Source organism: Nicotiana tomentosiformis, chromosome 2 (assembly GCF_000390325.3).
Source record: "Nicotiana tomentosiformis chromosome 2, ASM39032v3, whole genome shotgun sequence".
Taxonomy (NCBI): domain Eukaryota; kingdom Viridiplantae; phylum Streptophyta; class Magnoliopsida; order Solanales; family Solanaceae; genus Nicotiana; species Nicotiana tomentosiformis.
This window is the reverse complement of record NC_090813.1, coordinates 87,596,975-87,611,530: the sequence shown is the minus strand read 5'-3', so window position 1 is coordinate 87,611,530 and position 14,556 is coordinate 87,596,975.

Sequence of the window (14,556 nt, the reverse complement as noted above, 5' to 3'; positions counted from 1 at the left end):
TAAGAATCATTAGAACATTAGAGTAAATTAAACTAGAGTTAAATCCCAAATAGCTATCTTGCACCTATCCTGTCAACCCTTATTCCTCACATTGATAAGAAACCAACTCTGTGAATCTCCAATTCCTTGTTGTCAGTTGTCAATTGCTTTATTTTAGTAGTTAACGTAGTTCATAATCATTTAACTCAAGTGTTGATCCTCCCGAATAGCAGTTAACCCAGAAATTACTCGAACATTTTTTAAATCCAATCCCTATAGAGACGATATTTTACTATACTATCTTTGACTAGCGAGCATTAATTTTGTATTATGTTTTGCGCTCATCAAATTTTTGGTTTAACTGTTATTCAAGATGATCAAAACTTGACTTGGATCGGTTACGTACTGCGATTAACTACTAAATTAAAGCAATTGACAATTGACTGCAAAGAACTAGAGATTAGCAGAGTTGGTTTCTTATTAGTGTGAGGAATACGGGTGTTGACAAGATAGGTGCAAGATAGCTATTTGGGATCTAACTCTAGTTAATTCACTCTAATGTTCTAATGATTCTCATGAATTCACTTGATGATTAGTTCAAACATGTAGTCAAGACTCATCTCTCGATTAAATCTTAACTCTACGAGGTGAACTAATATAAGCACGGTGAAAATATGCAAGCATGCGTTAATGGATTAGTTTTTAGGAAAATGTCTCTCGAATATTCTCCTAACTTGATTTAATCAAAAATTCAACAAGCTCGTTCGATTACTTAAGAGAATCAATGAATTAAATCAAACAAAATAATGCAAAGATAATCACCGAAATATTCCTCTTTCGATTAAATAGACCGGTGAATAAAGTTGCAACAATTCTAAGCTTCATAAATAAATTCAAGCAAAGAACTAGAGTTAAACTCCACAAATATTTATCAAAATACCATATCTGTCAAACCCTAAGGGAAACTATTCCATAATCATGGAGGAAGTCATCACAAAATATAATTAAAGAATAAGAAAACATCAATCTAACGTTACAATCCAAACTCCCGTATTGAATTGATGAAAAGGTGATAAAATCTAGTGTCTTGTAGCCTCCAATGCTCTCCCATAACTTCCAAGGTCAAAAGTCCTCTAAAAATTGTGTTTTTGGTGTATTTATACCATGTAGGAACGGGTCCGGATGAAACTTCCCTTTCTAAATTGAATTGGGATACTTGGACCGCGAAATTACACTAGCGCGGCGCCCCATGCGCCACATTAGTGAGGATCTTTAGAGAGTAGATTTTTTTTCATTTTGAAGGAATTTTGCACTAGCGCTATGAGCCTCACGGCGCAAAAGTGAAATTTTCTCAAAGTAATTTTTGTTTTCTCACTTTTTGATATCCAGACTTGGTCCTCGACCCCGAACGTGATCCCGACTTAATTTCTTGGGCTTTTAATTAGACTTCAAAGCTCCACATTGTTCGATTTAGTTCCAAATTATTTTTTTATTTGGAATCATTTCCTGCAAAGCATAAAATACATAATAAGTGTAATACACTAACATTTAAGCTCAAACAGAAGTAAAATGCAGTAATTGGAGTGCAAATTATGACTAAAACATGAGTTTCTAGCCTACCATCACCTCCACACAATCGGACCTATTTGACCGAGGCAAATATTGAAGTAGCGGCATAACTCAATAATCACGGGATCAAAAGGAGGAGTAAACCCTAAAGTAAAAGGATATGTGTAAACAAAAGAGTAACTTGAATGGTAAGAGGTGATTCTTTGGTTAGCACTAGTAGTTATCACTAGAAAATCAGGTTTCCAATGGCATTCACGTCGAACCAAGGAAAGAAGGCTTGGGGGTAATCAAGCTAGGGTAATGATCAACAGGGTTAAGAGAAGCTATGAAAGAAACCTGTTTTTTCATAGCTTCACGATCTGATATAAAAGAGAACTCTTGTGGGACAATCTCAGAAATAATAGTTTCTTGCATGGGTTCATTCTGATCCTTCCCTTTAGAAGATGTTATAGGAGTTATGGGTGTTCTATCCCTAGAAGACGATGGCTTAGCAGTACTACTTAGAGGGGTAGAACTACGAGTTGTCAACGAACCTAAACTACGTAGTATACCACCTCTCCTACTTCTGATATGGGCTGTAGAGGTAGGAAGTTCATCAACGATCACCACTTTATGTGGGTCTAATGATGAGGAAGGATTCAATGAACTAGAAGACGTTTAATAGATGAAATACAGGGAAAAGATGAAGAACTACAAGAGAAGTTAGGGATATGAATGCAAGGAAGAAGGAAGAGACTATCGAAATTGAGTGTGATAAAGTATTTATAGGAGAAAGAAACTGTCATCAGAGTTGATCATTATGAACTGTCATCTTGGAAACGTCACTTCGTGATTGGTGCAGTCACAGAAAAATCCTAAAAAGGCGATGCAAGTTGTAGAGCCAATTACAATGGGACATATTTCTTGAGCATTGAATGGAGTTGACGTATGCCTCGTCGATTCTGAAGAAGGCATTATGATAATCGGGAAAAGGCAGCAAGAAATTCTCGCTATAAATATTTACCACTTCCCGAATATTCAATTGAGAATATTCAGAAAGTAGGGGGACTATCTGTATTGGTGGAAAAAAGGTATGACACGTGGATCATTAGCAAGGTGACAAGTGGCAGATCCAGTTCAGTAAATTAAAGAATAGAAAAGGCACGAGCGGAGTACCCCCGGTATTTTTCCAAAAAAATTAACGGACCTGACAACTAGAAGAGAAAAAATAGGTACGGAATGGATGAAGACCATAAAGAGGGAAGGTTCATGAAACTGTTATAAGTAAGGAAAAGAAATCGGCATTGATCGTGGTTATGAAGAATCCTCGGTCATTAATAACGTCGTTACAATTATATGTAGTAACAGGCAATCAAGGCAATTAATGTCATTAACAAGCCAGAATTAAGTATTGAAACCGTTGTAATTACGTATCCTTATATAAGGACCAGATCCTCATTTGTAAAGGCATCTGACTTTTTATAAATATATGCAATTAGTCATTTGCTTTATTCAAAAGGTCCAAACTGCAATTTTGGGGAAGATTAGCAATCTACTTTAAGTTCTCTTTCCTTGTTTATTGTTTCCATTATTCTTTTTATTACCAAGAAAATGAAGTAATTTTGCTTATCAGTAACCCAATTTCTTCTTGATATTAACTTTGACCGAAAAATCTATTTTTGGGTTAAACAAGGCTTCTCTTAATGACCATTTTGCTAGAATGTTGGGTTTGAGCTTTAACTAGTCTAATAATCATAATTGTTATAGGAAAAATCAAACTATGGTGGATGTCTATCTTCCTCTCAAATACTTAATGACATATTCAATGACACATTTCTTCATTTTTTATGCCTATATAAAGGTATTGTAATAGATGGAAAGAACACACAATTGAAGAAGAAATAAAATCTCTTCCTTTTCTCTATCTCCATTTCTTGTTCATGATTTACTAAATTATTTTTATTTTATAACACGTTATCAGGACGTGACTCTACAGTCTCAAGAAACTCTTTGAGAAGATTAAGGTATAATTTTTCTCCTCTTTTAATTATGACTGATATTATGAAAAGAAAGTTTCGGGCAAGAACTATATGACATGGGTGTTGGATGCTGAAATCTATTTAGATGCAGTGGGTCTTGGAGACGCCATTAAAGATAGAAATAAAGCATCTACCCAAGATTGTGCTAAGGCCTTGATTTTCTTGCGCCATCACCTTGATGAAGGGTTGAAAATAGAATATCTCACGGTCAAAGATCCACTTGTTTTGTGGAATGGCTTAAAGTAAAGATATAACAACTTAAAGTCGGTCACTCTTCCACAAGCACGATATGATTGGGCTCATCTGAGGCTCCAAGACTTTAACTATGTTTCTGAATATAATTCTGCGATGTTCAGAATTACTTCTAAATTGAAACTCTGTGGAGATAGTATCACTGACTATGAAATGCTTGAAAAAATGTTCACAACATTTCATGCCTCCAATATGGTCTTGCAACAGCAGTACCGAGAGAAAGGTTTCAAGAAGTACTCTGAGTTGATTTCTCTTCTCCTTGTGACTGAACGAAACAACGACTTGCTTATGAGAAATCACGAAAATCGACCCACTGGGTCTACACCATTTCCTAAAGTGGATGAGGTGTATTCCCATTATGCTAAGCGTGAAAAAGGTCGTGGCCCTTTTCGTGGTCGTGGCCAAGGAAGAAATTTTCCTAGTGTTAATCATTCCTGAAAGAAAAGTAACTTCCAAAAGTGGAAAGAGAAAGATGAGAAACTAAAGGCAAAGGGTTCAGAAACTGAATGCTATCATTTCGGTGGAAAAGGGCATTGGACAAATATTTGTCGCATACCAAAATATTTGGTTGAGCTTTACCAAGCATCTCTAAAGAATAAAGGCCCCGAAACTAATTTTGTCTATGATAATGAATTTGACATCACCCACTGGATGTGGCAGACTTCTTTGAGCACCCTGATGGAAAAATAGACCACTTGATTGGTGATGAATCCGTGGTTAAAGATAATTGAGTAGTTTAATTAATGTTTTTTTTGCATATTCATAATAACTAGTGAATAAACATCATGTAATCACACTTCTTTACATGAGTAGTAGTCATCAGTACCAATTAATACTATATATTTTATGGAATAGTGTTAGTTAGTTTTAATTAAATATAGTTCTAATATTTTATAACAAATTTGTCCGCACTTATAATATTTATGTTCAAGGTTTGTGAGCTTATAATATTTGTGTTCAAGCAAATGATTTTTCTAAAACATACTTGTTGGTAAAATTATTTGACACTGTTTTGTTGTTTTCTTAAATGGCAATTTTTAAAGCAAGTGAATAGAAATGACTTGGGTCATATTTATAGCTTGTGTCATTCATTCACGTAATTAGCTATTTTTCTCTGCACATATATTTAATTCTCAATATATATCCCTTAATTATTTCAACCAACTTATAACTTCTATAATCTGAGTTTGCTTGAAATTGCATTAAAAGGTCATTATTGAATAATTAGTTTAAAATTTTTTTTTCCTATGAAAATACAAATATTTATTCATATACTTATTTTTGTATTTCAAACCATGGGAAGTAAATATGAATATCTCTCAAAGCAAACTTGAATCAAAGTTCAATTGTAAAAATATTTGCTTAATTGATTCATGTACGACACATACAATATTCAAAGAGAAGAAATATTTCTCTCATTTAAGTATGTGTAAGGCGGATATTACTACAATTTCTGGTAGTAGTAATCTAATCGAAGGCTCTGAAAGAGCTACTATAACTCTGCCTAAGGGAACAATACTTATCATAGAGAATACAATGTTCTCCTCCAAGTCCAAGAGGAACTTGTTGAGTTTTAAAGATATCCGCCGAAATGAATTTCATATTGAGACAATAGATGAGAATAATATCGAATATCTCATCGTTACCAAGAATGTCTCTGGCCAGAAAAGGGTTATTGAGAAGTTCTCATCTTTATCTTGTGGCCTGTATTGGACAAAAATTAGTGTAATTGAGGCACCTTTTATCGTAAACCAAAATATTACTAATTCCAATAATTTTGTACTTTGGCATGATCGATTGGGACATCCTGGATCAATTATGATAAGAGTAATTATAGAAAACTCAAATGGGCATCCATTAAAGAATTTAAAGATTCTTTAAAAAAATGAATTTTTTTGCACTTCTTGTTATCAAAGCAAGTTAATTATTAGACCATCACCAACAAAGGTTGGAATTGAGTCCTCTGTGGTTTTAGAACGTACACAAGGGGATATTTGTGGACCTAGTCACCCACCTAGTGGGTCATTTAGATATTTTATGGTTTTAGTAGATGCATCTTCTAGATGGTATCATATGTGCCTATTGTCATCTCGCAACCTGGTGTTTGCGAAATTAATGGCACAAATAATTCGATTACGGACACAGTTTTTCGATAATCCAATTAAGTCTATTCAACTTGATAATGTTGTTGAGTTTTCATCCCAAGCATTTAATGATTATTTCTTATCAATTGGGATAAAAGTGGAACATCCTGTAGCTCATGTTCACACTCAAAATGGCCTTGCAGAGTCATAGCAGACTCTTACTCGTGAAAACGAGATTACCCACTTTTGTTTGGGGTCATGCTATTTTGTATGTTGCAACACTAGTTTATCTTAGACTGACAAATTATCATAAATATTCCCCGTTGCAATTAGTTTTGGATCATGGACCTAATATATCACATTTAAGAATTTTTGGTTTCGCAGTATATGTGCCTGTAGCACAGCCATATCGCACCAAGATGGATCCCCAAATAAGGTTAGGAATATATGTTGGGTTTGAATCGCCCTCCATTATTCGCTACCTCGAAACATTAACGGGAGATTTGTTCACTACTCGATTTGCAAATTGTCGATTCGATAAGGCATTCTTCCCAAAATTATGGGGGTAAATTGGTGAAATCAAACGGAAAATTTCGTGAAAAAATCCATCATTATCTCATCTTGATCCACGTACCTCTATTTGTGAAAAAGAGGTACAAAAGATTATTCATTTGCAGTAAATAGCAAATCAAATGCCAGACGCATTTACGGATCTGAAAAGGATAACGAAATCACATATCCCTGCAGAGAATTTTCCTTTGTATTGATGTCCCTGTTGGACAATCTTCTAGTGTCATAGCTAATGAGTCAAAAGCACGCCTAAAGCGTGGCAGACCGTTGGGTTCTAAGGATCGAAATCCTAGAAAAAGGAAAATAAATGATCAAGATGACACTACGAATGAATCTCATAAAGAAACCCATGATTTAACCAATCCTGAGATTCATGAGGAAATCAATGAGGCTGAGACTCAAGAAAATAAGGAACTATCAATAAATCCAATCGATATTGAGACAGATTTGAATCGATTGAATATAATGGTAGAATATGTCTTTGCATACAATGTTGCATCTAATATTATGCAAGATAATGCGGATCTTGAACCTTAATCAGTTGGAGAATGTCGACCAAGACGTGATTGGCAAAAATGGCAAGAAACAATCCAATCTGAGTTGGATTCACTTGCGAAACGTAAAGTTTTTGGGTCTGTAGTCCAAACATCTAATGGTGTTAAACCTGTTGGCTATAAATGAGTCTTTGCACGTAAAAAGAATGAGAAAAATGAGGTACAAAGATATAAGCCACGCCTTGTTGCACAAGAATTTTCACAAAAGCCTGGTGTCGATTATGAAGAGACGTATTCTCCTGTTATGGATGCTATAGCGTTCCGTTATCTCATTAGTTTTGTTGTCCATGAAAAGCTTGACATGTATTTAATGGATATAGTTACAACTTACCTTTAAGGCTCACTTGATAATGAGATATACATGAAAATTTTCGAGGGATTTAAAATGTCTGACGCACATAATTCAAAATCCTGGGAAATATTTTCAATCAAATTACAAAGATCTTTATATGGTCTAAAGCAATTAGGAAAAATATGGTATAACCGCCTTAATGAGTATTTATTAAAGAAAGATTATATAAATGATGCCATTTGTCCATATATTTTTATAATAAAAAAAATATCGGAGTTTGTTGTACTTGCTGTATATATTGATGACCTAAACATTATTGAAACTCCTATATAACTCCAAAAGGCAATTGATTATTTAAAGAAGGAATTCGAAATGAAAGATCTCGGAAAGACAAAATTATGTCTTGGCTTGCAAATTGAATATTTGGCAAACGGGACATTTGTTCATCAATATGCCTATATAGAAAAGGTATTGAAACAATTTTACATGGATGAAGCACATCCATTAAGTACACTGATGATTGTTCAATCACTTGATGTGAATAAGGACTCATTCCGACCTCAAGAAAAGAATGAAGAATTTCTTGGTCCTGAAGTACCATATCTTAGTGCAATTGGTGCACTAATATATCTTACTAACACTACAAGGCCTGACATAACCTTTTCAGTTAATATCTTAGCAAGATATAGTTCTTCTCCTACAAGGAGACATTGGAATGGAATTAAACACATATTGTGGTATCTAAAAGGGACTACCGATATGGGCTTATTTTATAAAAATAATTGCAGTCCCGATCTTGTTGGTTATGCTAATATTGGGTATTTATATGACCCATTCAAAGCTCGATATCAAACATGTTATTTGTTTACATGTGGAGGCACTGCCATATCTTGGCGATCGACTAAGCAATCAATCGTGGCTACTTCATCTAATCATGCTGAGATAATTGCTATTCATGAAGCAAGTCGAGAATGTGTATGGTTGAGGTCTATAATACACTTTATTCGAGACAAATGTGGTTTGAAGTGTGACAAACTACCCACAATTTTGTATGAAGACAATGAAGCATACATAACCCAATTGAAGGGAGGATTCATAAAAGGAGATAAGACAAAACACATTTCACCAAAGTTGTTTTTCACACATGATCTTCAAAAGAATGGTGATATCAATGTGCAACATATCCGTTCAAGTGATAATATGGTTGATTTGTTCACCAATCTCTACCGACGTCAACATTCAAGAAACTAGTGTACAAGATTAGGATGTGAATGCTCAATGATGTGAATTGATGCTCTCATCAGGGGGAGTTAATACGCGGTGTACTCTTTTTTTCTTACAAGGTTTTGTCACACTGAGTTTTTCTTCACTAGGATTTTTTTAATAAGGTTTTAACGAGTCACATTATCTATGGACATCCAAGGGGAGTGTTATAAGAAAAATTAAATTATGGTGGATATCTATCTTCCTCCACGATCTTCCTCTTAAATGCTTAATGACATATTCAATGACACATTTTTTCATTTTTCATGCCTATATAAAGGCATTATAATAGATGGAAAGAACATATAATTAAAGAAGAAATAAAATATCTTCCTTCTCTATATCCATTTCTTGTTCATCTTTTACTAAATTGTTTTCTTTAAAGTGTTTTTCTTTATTTGTAAAATTCTGGAGAAATTATGCCACAAACTCAGCAAATAATGGGAGTTTAAAGAGATTATCCTATAAAAGTCATTAATTTTCTATTTCCCACAAGTTTATTTTTTGGCAGCTCTCTCCCTTTAATTTCGGTTTTTCATGAGAGAGGAAGGATTAAAAATACATACGTGTGCCTTGTTTCGTTACAAGAGAATGAAAATGCTAGTGAATAGTGATTTTTAGTTGAGACTTGACAAAGGAATATATCGCGAAGAAGCTGACGAAGAAATAAAATTGAAAACAAGATAATAACGAATCTATCGATGTGTATATATAGCGAGGTATAGACTATTCTAACAGCCATTGGTTTGAAAAAAAGATTAATGCTTATTCTATGATGCTTTAATAATGGCCGCTTTTCTAAAATAGGATTCGCCATCTTTGCCCGCAAATTGGGAGTCTACACCACTAAAAGGTCAAACTTAATTTTCCTTATCAATCAAGCAGCTATTCCTTACTTGCTCATCAAGAAAAACAGTCAATTGGACTTCTACATTTTCTTGTTATTTGTAAAAACTTAATTAATTGTAAATATTAAACAATTTGTACTTTAAGACTAGTTTAGTTAGCCATACTATTCCATTCTTCTTAGGGAACTTTCGAAACCTATATTTAAATGCCATTTGGATAATATGATTTTCTAACCCTCATATTTTTTCACGACATCATTAGTTCAAGGAGTATACATAAGGTTTCTGCTCGAAAGAGATAGTAATAATACTAATAAACGGAGTTGTTTGTTCTTGGGCCGACTGCTACAGTTATTCCAAATTATTCTAATTTTGTTTGGACCGGTGATAGGGCCGTCAAATTTGGCCCAATCCCAAATGACCCGTCCAATCTGCCCAAGATTGGACTGGTTATTGACCTGCCCATTTATGTGAAAATGACAACAGGTAGCCACTTTTAAGTATGATGTTCAAAATATATATCCATAATTTACAATATATTTAAAGATTAGCCAATTTCGCTCAAATTTCAGGATACGACGTTTTAGAATTTAAACCTCAAAGTTCAAACTTCGGGACATCGTATCCTAAAGTTCGAAAATTATGTCCAGAAGTAGAATCTTATGTCCTGAATTTTTAATTAGTAGTTCAGAAATTCAGGACACTTAGTTCTGAATTTCAAATTAGCAGCTCAAAAATTCAGGACACTAAGTCTTGAATTTTTAAATTCAGGATACTTAGTCCTGAAGTTTGGGAGAATTGGTTAATCTTTAAATATATTGTAAATTGTGGACATATTTTAAATAGCAGGCTTAAAAGTGACTATTGATGCACTTCGTCCCCCATTTATTGAACTCAGCCCATCTTGACCCAACTCATCTCAACACATTTAAAGTTAGGCTGATTTTTAGCCCAAATTGATCCATGAATAACTTTGTCAAAATATCTTAGAAATAATTTATTTTTATTTGTGATGTTATATATGACAATAACAAAAGAAAAAAAAATCTTATATAGTAATTATACAATTCATAAAAAATAACACATTTAATTAAAGTTTGATAAGAGTTGGACAAGCTGGGTTATGATCCAAATTTTAGCTCATCTTAACCCAAGTAACTTTTGCCGGGTCAATGACTCGCGGATTGATTGGTTTAGCCCATTTTAACCCGCCCAAAATCGGCCCAACCCACCTATTTGACACTCGTAGCGGGTGATAATGCTGATATGCATTTGTATCTGCTGTTCTAGTCGAGGAGCAAAGACTAACCACCTAGGCCCAGCAGATGATTTGCCAAAGTGCCCAATAGCTCAAGTTTTGAAAATACTAAAATATCCCATTCTAAAGAATTTTTATTCACTTCACCACCTTTTCATCCTTAAGGATCACGATGGGAAAATTCCACTGTGGAAAACCTAAATTAAGGCAGCTCTAAAATTCCCTGTCAAGCTTGTTGTAGTCGCCTGTATAGTGCTAGACTAGGGGTGGCATGTGGGTCGGGTCCGGTTTTAAGTGAGCTTCACGGGTCCGGTCCTAAGTGGGCCGGTCCTAGGCGAGCCGGTCCTAAGCGGTCCCGGGCTTCTCGTTGGAACCGATCCGAGACCGGGACCACGAACTAGCGGTCCCGTGTCAAGTGGGCCGGTCCCGGGCCTAAGAGGGCCCAAGTGGGCCCAACAGAAACTTTCTATTTTTTAAATTATTTTTATACATGTTAGAGAAAAAAATTAGTAATAAAAATATCTAAGGCAATTCCTAGTAAATTATATTATAAAATTGTCACCTAAATTTTTAATTCAAATTTAAAGATAAAAATATTGTAAAAAGATATTCAAAGCAATGCGTTATAATATATATACTATACTATACTATATATACATCTTAAGATATATAAGCTATATTCGATTTACTATATATACATCTTAAGATTTATACATTAATATTCGATATATATATATATATATATATACTAAATATACATCTTACTATATTAAGATTTATATATAGTATATCGTAAGATGTATACTATCGAATATGGCTTATATACTATGTATATAGTAAGATATATATATATAGAGAGAGAGAGAGAGAGAGTATAGTATATACTATATTATACTATATGTATAGCTTAAGGTATATAAAAAGACAAAAATATTGTAAAGAGATATTCAAAGCAATGCGTTATATTTTTATTATAGCATTAAAAAATTATGGCAATATCTTTCTTAGTCTTCCTCCCCCCTATGGAATGAGCACAACAAGGTGCTAATACCACCACTGAGAAGAAAAAGAAACTAATCAAGATGTGCCAAAATACAAGTTACATGTTAATTTACATGTTATCTCTTACAAATTTCATAAATCCTTCAAGATCCGGAGAAATTTCCGTTGGTGGTGGCGGAAATGAAGCTTGGTCATCATCGCTTCCAGGTGAAGCATCATCCTCCGCAAGTTCAGCTAGCATTTCTTCATAAGCTTCGTCTACCTCTGGTTGTGATTCAGCAAGTCCAAAATTTCTTCTTTCCAAATGGATCCAATCTCTGAAAAGTACTGATTTTTCCAAGCTCTCCCTAATAGACGCTCTATAATCACCGAGTTGAAGTCTTGCTTGACTGAAAGCGCTCTCTGATGACACTGTTGAAGCTTGAATAGTTAAAATATCTCGAGCCATCCTTGAAAGAATCGGAAAGTGTTTTTCTTTGTCCTTCTACCATTCTAAAATATTAAAGGAGCCGTCGGGATTCACTTCCTCAATTCCCTGTGACAAATAAACTTCAAACTCATTTAGTTGTGAAAAATCACTAGTACTAGAACCTTGAGAACCCCTGAACCCTACCCAAGCACTAAGTGCTCTTACTCCCGCAGTTCTTTTAGATGATTGAGAACTAGAAGAAGAAGGAGTTGGAACATTTGGTCTAGCATGATCTAATGCAACTTGATAAGCATTATAAATAGTTTGAACATTTATTTTAATTGAGGCTATTGCGTCCGCAAGTGTAGACAACTCCTCATCTTCAAGTGCTAAACCATTATAAACAGTTTCATACCAAAATTGAGGACCTCCTAATTTCATAGTAGGATTTAACAATGCAGTAACATCATAAATAGGGGGAATAAGGAAAAAATATTTTTTAAATTTTTTTCTCATGGAATCAATAGCAAGTTGATAAATTTCCCCACCCTCTGAAAAATGATCAAATAAATTTGCAAGTTCTGCAATATAAACTAAACAGTTAGAAATAGTAGGATAATATTGCCCAGAAAATTCATTTATAGCAATATAAAATTTTTCTAAAAAATCTACAGGCATTTTAACATTAGCCCAATCCGCATTTATAAGGTGCTCATCATCATCACTTACATGATCATTAAACGTTGAGTTTATGGGGTTTCTATATTCATATGCAACAACTAAACTTTCATACATGTAATTCCATCTAGTTGGACAAAGTTTAGGAACCTTTCTTTCTCTTAGGCCAAATTCATCGCATCTTTTAAAATATTCTCTAAGTCTACTTCTACGGTTTGAATAAAAAAGCCAATTAAGAGCCATTTTAACCTTTTTAATTTTAACATTTAAAATTCGCTACCATCACCCACAATTAAATGGTAAATATGATAAATACATCTAACATGAAAAATGTTACTAAATGCAGGACTTAGTGTAGTGGTAAGCAATGTTACATCATTTGTGTTACTAGTAGCATTATCCATTGAAACTGATATTATTTTATCACTAATGCAAAAATATCTACAAATATCCGTAATCGTGCTAGAAATAAACTGCCCTGTGTGACATGAATTAATTATTCTATAAGCAATAATGCGATTTTGCATTATCCAATCCTCATCAATCCAATGACTGGTAACAGTAAGGTAATCACAGTCATTACCACTTCTACCAATATCAGTTATAATAGTAACACGACAATTTATATGAGTAAATAAATAGCGCAAATATTGTTCATATTCATGTTTATATTTATAAATATCACTCTTTACGGTTGTGCGAGGAAAACCTTTATAAGTAAGATTATAAACTTTTCTAATATAATGTACATAGTGAGGGTTAGAAGGAAAACTATAGGGTAAGCACATAACAGTAACCATTTTTGCCAATTCTTCCCGATCTTTTTTTGGATCATAATATAAAATACCACCGATAACAGTGTTAATTCCCGGTTGAAATTAATTTGACCCGGTACTAAGGTCAGCCATACTAGGTGCACTTGTCCCCTCGGCCAAAGCTTTCATACGAAAATATCTAGCTTTATCTTGAGGGTGTAGCAATATGTGTCTAGTCAAACTTTCCGTCCCCCCCCTCCGACTTCCAACATATTTAAAAGCTAACTCTTTGCCACAAGTTTTACACTTAGCCCTATTTTTTTTCTCTTAGTTGAGTAAAAAAGGGCCAAACAAGAGATGTTTCTGCCCGTTTAGAAGGTTGTCTAGAAAAAGTAGAGGCAGTAACAGGAGGGTCAGACGGGGGATCATTTGGATTATTATTAGTTGGGTTAACTTCAGGAGCAGGACTAGTGGGTGTATCGTCATCCGGTTGCGTTTCATCAAAATCTATTTCTTCTTCATCATTTTCATCAATAGTTGGATTGCCATAAAGAGCATTTATATATTCATGGTTTAATTATTTACCGGGTACAATATTATGGCAAAATTGACTCTCGGTAAATTGTAATAAACTATTATCGCTATCAAGAATAGCAGGTGTAGGACGGGTAATAGGTTTCGGCCGGGGAGCCGGGGGAAGTGGAGGAGGAACAGATTGGCCACTAGATTCACCACTCTTGAATTTTCCCTTATTTTTACTAAATATTTTTTTTATGGAATAAGCCATCTTAATTAATCAAGCAAAGTAAATAAAACAAACAAAACTATAATATTAAAACTTAAGAGTTGGAACGAGTTTACCGAATTGACGAACAACTTGTTGAAAAATAATTATCGTAGAAGACTTGAAGACTTCAATTTACCAACTTCACAATTTTGCACAAATTGTAACAATTAAGTAAGCAATTATAGAAGAATATTAGAGAGAGATTGATGATTTTGTGAGAAAAATAAAAGAATGAGGG